Genomic DNA, 6,000 nt, shown 5'->3' with positions numbered 1-6,000 from the left:
TTGTGTGAACGCCAGGGGCACTACAGGTGAGAATGACGAAAGGAAAGCAATTTGAATGCACTGCTGCATCTGTGGGAATGTTGATATTTTCTCCTTACAGCACTGTCCCTTCTGTGTATTCTTGTGTTTTAACTCATTTTAGACTAATCAAGCTATTTAAGCATACTCTTAATGTATTTACTAATAAGTGCTCATGTAGTAGTGTGGCTGTTGCTATGGTTGCTGCTGAATGACAGTACCCGATTTGAGTGTAATATACACTTTAAAAGTATAACCATTACTTGTTTTGACATCACATTGTGCCTTTAAAGTTGTTAAACCACTTGTTGTGTTGCTAAATGAAGATTGTCTGTTCTAAAAGTTCTAAAAATGTGTCCTTCAACTTTATTACTGTAATCCTGTAAGTGGTACGATCTCCAAGGAGAGCAATGTTGAATAAACAGTCCAAGGTCTGGGCAAAATCTCACCGTATACTCATACTTGAATGTGTTAGGGTTGTTTAGCAAACATGATTATCCCCTTAGTGTTATTGACCCCAAAAAATAGCTTTCAACATGCTGATACCTCAATTAAATACAAGTGGAAGCTTATCAAATTAGCACTATTCTAAAATGTACCAAAGTTTTCAATTCTAATATAAAGCACAACAATTCTTGTGTTTCTTGGTATCAAAACAAAAATATGATACCACATCACCTCTCTTCTGCCCAGCCCTCTGCTTTTTTCCTCATGTAATATAAATATATCCCAAGAGTCTTTGTTAGTCCATTGAGGGTGCTATCTTGTTAAGTGTCTCGATTGTTTCCGTTGCACCTTCCAGGAAGTGTGATGGAAATAGGAAAATCGGTTTGCGTTGATCTAGTAGGCACAAGCAAGCCTCTCTTTCTGAATTCATTGGTTGACTTGATGTTCTTTCTGTGTCTATTTCTTTTATCTAAAATATGGTCTGGTGTATAAATCTACATTTAACAGGAAACACTTAATAATCAACTGTGTAACATTTTCTGTGATGGAGGCTTAATTTCCTGTTAAGTCATACACATAAAGGAATCACAGAATATTGTCATTGCCTTACAATCATTTCATCAGAAGGCATAAATCTAGGACCTGTACTTGATATTTACTAAAAGGTTTCACCAACTCCTAAGAAGGTGCAGCTAATGACTTGCAGTATTATGCAGTATTAAGTTACAGCCATCTATGGCCAAAAAATCTCGCCTGAATATTTTCACATAAGGCCAATTCCTTATTTCATGAACAAAGAATTCTGCATTCAGGTGTCCGTCTGTAGTATCTGGTTAATTAATTAGCACATAGGCTATAAAGCTAACTAGATGTATTTAGTGTGGCTAAATGGATGCCTCTGTAGCTAGCATGCTGACTATCTGCAGACAGGTAACTAGGTAGATGTTGCACCAACTTCAGATTTACTGTTTAGCCATTAAGCTACAGTAAGGAGGTCATGGCTATCTGAGGGTACAATTACAACTTGATACATTTGGGGAGACAGCTATCTAGTGAGTTGAGAGGGTATGTTATATGCTATGTTATATGCAATTGTTGCACATTTAACTAACTGCAATAGCTGGCTAGCTAACTAGCTGGCTATACCCCAAATCAAATGCATACCTATCAGGTACTGTATTTGCAAAATTACATATCAGAATGTCAATTAATCAATCAATTGGTCATGGCTGATTGGATAACATGGGATTGGAATATCATTCTCTGTGGTGATTTTTTTTCTTGTTATCTGGATTTGCACTAGGACTTGTTGCATTAGATCAAAAGTATTTGTCGTGCACACAGACACCAGACAGCACTAACAATCAACTAACTAGCTTCTTAGCTGTGACTTCACAGATTTATTTATGCAATAGCAGAGGAGCAAATGTACCTATAGGTGGTACAAGGCAACCGTGGCCCTTAATCAGGGGAGTGATGTCCTTTTCCTGTTTTTCCCACCAAAACCCCACAAATCACTCAAATCAATTTAATCAGAGTTTAATCCTCAGAAATGAGGTCAAGAATAATGATGTGGCACTCACCAGGAAGCAAAGGGCAATTAGTCTAGGAAGAATGTTTATCTTGTGAGATTTGACGTTTGAGGAAATAGGCAAAAGGAATGACTTACGACAGTTAATCATGAAATGTTTGAGTGCCAGAATACGTCTAGGCTTACCGAGCTAATGCTTTGTAAAGGAGATGGTAATTGTACTACAGGACTAAGTCTCTCTTTAAACAAAGCACAAATGAACCCTCTGTTAGGAAATTGGGAAGAAATAATACTTTGTTTAATCCTTTGGAATTTGAAGTGATTGAAGCCTGCCTGGTTGGAGTTAAGAACTGCAAACATTGTTTGTCGGCTGTCAAAATAAGAAAGTAAGAAAAAGAAGAAAAAGTGTGATTATCTTATGTACAAGGATGTACATAATGTACATATACACATACAGTACAAGAACTGTAGCATTTGAAGACAGTGTTGTCAGTATCCATTGCTAAGCCTCAATCTATTAATACTGAGTTCATTCATTTTCCAACACTCCTAAATATACTTGAATGCTGACAAGGTATCTTATTACATCTTGTAAAATTAGAAGACAGAAAGAGTTACCCTAGGACAGTTATAATAATAACATGGAGTGGTGGAGATCATGTCCAGCACTTTTTTGAGTTTGAGAATTTTTTTTCATTGAATGGTTCAAAGGCTATTATGTTAATTATTTGGCATGAAATTTAGATTTAAATGATAGATTATACGCTAAAGCATAAATTAAATTGTCTTTTTCTCAGAGATTTGCACACTGTTTACAGGTTAACAGATGTGCGTGTTGCTGTGTTATGGTAGTGGTCACACTACATTCTTAAACTGCTGGAAATCCTAGTTAGACTTTACTAAACAAATAAGTTGATAGTAAACAAAGGACCACCCTTGAGACTTTGTCAAATTTAGCGCAGTTCAAACTCAGAACAGACAAGGACGCACAAGCTATCCCTGCCCCTGACCAGAACTGCTGATTATTGGTTAACAACTGAGACTTCATGTACGTCACGTGACCCTCTCTGTTCTGCTCTCGTCTATTCTGTTGCACGTACACAAAACACTTAGTTCACTTCTTTACTCCGGGCTCATTTTAATAAGCGCCGAGAGCACAGCGCATGAACCCAGCGGAGACAGGACATGTAATGAGATTGTCTGCTAGTGTGAGGAGAGGGCAATGGATTTACCTTGAACAGCATTAAGCAGGTTTAGGGTTGACACAGAGGACTTATGCATGTCCTGCAGACATTAACACAGTCGTTACTACTCTCACTTCGCATTGGATTCCTCTCAAATGGCTGAGCAGTCACTGTTTACTTTACCTCCCTGCTTTGCCACGTGGCTTTCTTTGCGCTGGGGCCCAAAATGCAAGCCCAGGCAGTCGATGAGCCAGGAAGCATGACTGTTAATCTAGGCATTAGTTGACTACGTTAACATGCCAGACAAATGCCAGCTCTCCAAGATGTAAAAGCACCCCCATGAAAGAAAATGTGTTAGTAACATACAGCAAATTTTGCCACCAAGCACAGCATTCTGTCGGAATGTAAGGCCATTCATACCTGTGTGTCTCCAGCCTGTTCCTACCAGGCCCCACTCAGCATGAATACCTTCTCCCTAAATATAAAATCACACTGACATTGTTTTCAGTCACTCGCTATCTACTTGGAGCTCAGTTTATTTCAGCTTAATCTCTCTTCTTGGCAGCACAAGCGAGTCAGATGCTTAAAGCTCACATGACAAGGCCTGAGCCCTGGTAATATGGGATTAGGCCGTACATGCTCACGTACACTGCAGCCAAAAAAACCCAAGCAAGTGAAAGGCAAACAACAAGAAGTCCTTTCCCTTTCCCCCCTTCCCTCCTCTTCTCATCTCACTATCCATAAGCTCAACAATGTCACTTTCGAATATGACCCATGTATTGTTTTGGTACTCTCCTGTGGCTAACACTATGGCTGATAAAGAGTTGTCCTCTGTGACTCTGATGCTCCATGATAAATTAGCCATTTGTTTACAAAGCTGTTGCATCTACTTTCCTGTCCTAGACACCTGCCCTCAACTGTATTGCCTAACCTTTGAACAGAGGAACTGATTCAAGAGTCTGTAGTGGCTGATTATAACTAGTTTGGTCATTTTTATGTACAAATTTAATATTGGTCGATGTTTCAAAATGGACAGTGCGTTTTGCTTTATGCTATGTGCAGCACCCTACAGGAAAAATCTGGAATTTACCTTGGATTTATTATATTGTCACTGATGTACGATAGGCTACTTTAAAAAGTTAAAATGACTCTATTTTGCTGTTTCTTTTTCCAGAAGGCTCCACCCCATAAAACAAGAGAAGTGGTTAAAAGTTTGCTATTGTATGCCTTTCAGTTCAATGAAAGTCACAATTTATAATTCTTATTTGCTTGTGGTCACACATTCAAGCATGGCCAATACAGTTGGAAATGCATTAATATGAGCCCGTGGTCAAATGAAGAAATAGCTAATATGGGTTGAGCTGTACTGTATTTCAACACCCTACTAGTAGTTATAGTCTAATCAAATGTTGGCAAAATCAAATGCAGTCACATAAGAGAGGTTTATAAAACCTTTGGTAAGATATATTACCAGTGCAGTTGCCTGTCAATGTACAAATAAAAGGATTGGACAATAATGCCTTCCATCCTTAACATGTAATTCATGTAATGAGGAAAACATTTGACGCCATTACATTCACCACTACTACTAAGTTTTCATAGCAATCAAATGGCACATTTTATTGCTCTTAGACACTTGATTATGAAACAATGATGGATGGGGATGGCACTGTCCTCATTAGTGACAGCAACAAATGCATGATCTTCTTTCTCCTGTCCATACCTTCCATAGGATGACTGCAAAGTGCAAACAATCAATGTTTCTGTCAGTTATCATCTTATCATGCTGAAAATATATCATCAGGGACAGGGTATTCCGTTTGTAACTGTGAAGCCGATGTCTGGACAAGGTGATCTACAGTTTATCACAGCTATGCATTAGCAGTGAATAGGTAGAACTTTGTGTGTGTGTGTGTGTATGTGTGTGTATCTAGACATTATTACATATGTGCAGCATTGAAGGAGGTTTTGATTTGTACCTTTACAGTTATGCTCCAGATTCTTTCTGATTAGCTCAGAGCATGTGGAAAGATTGGAAAAGGAAAGTGGAGAGGTTTAAACATTGAACAGCACATGGCCTGAGAAACTAATCGCTTTTGTGGGGCATAATTGCATTGTGTTTGTGTGTGTTTTTTTTTTCTACTGGCATACCCACTATCTGTCTCAGCCTCCCATGATTTCACTTGTCTCTGTTCTCAAGCAAGCAAACAAGCACAGGGAAAGTCAGTCACAAGGTTGACACCAGATCAGAGAAACATGGAAGTACCGCAGGTAGATTGTCTGAGACTCTCTGCATGTGGGAGGGAAAAGAAGATTACACACAACTACTGCTCAGATGCAAACTATACCAAGGACGAGGACAGCTACCTGGCACACTCCTCAAAGGAAATGTTCAGACAGGACATGCCACCAAATTGAGGTATGGATTTAATCAAAACTTAATCCAGTCCCAAAGGCAAATTATAGGGATGGTAGCAGTATCATGTTCTCAGAGTTTGGGGCTAGCCGTAAACAAAGCCACCGTCAATGCACTCCCGCACATCCAGACCACCGGCACAGAAGTCCTGCACTGTAATGAGATAGCAGAAAACAAAGAGATAAAAACCTGAGGAGCCGCATATTTTCACATCAGCTCTCACTTTGCCTTATTAATTCCCAGGCTACTCATCTCTCACCTCACCTCTCCACAGTAGCAGAGGGAAGCAATCTTTCACTGGGAAGGGCACATTTCCCACTCCCGTGGTGACTAGTGTTAATTTCATATAACAGTGCCAATGCATCTGTCATCTGTGGGCAACACATTTCCATGGCAGAGATGCT

Source organism: Megalops cyprinoides, chromosome 6, assembly GCF_013368585.1.
Source record: "Megalops cyprinoides isolate fMegCyp1 chromosome 6, fMegCyp1.pri, whole genome shotgun sequence".
Taxonomy (NCBI): domain Eukaryota; kingdom Metazoa; phylum Chordata; class Actinopteri; order Elopiformes; family Megalopidae; genus Megalops; species Megalops cyprinoides.
Note: the sequence above shows the minus strand (reverse complement) of the source record.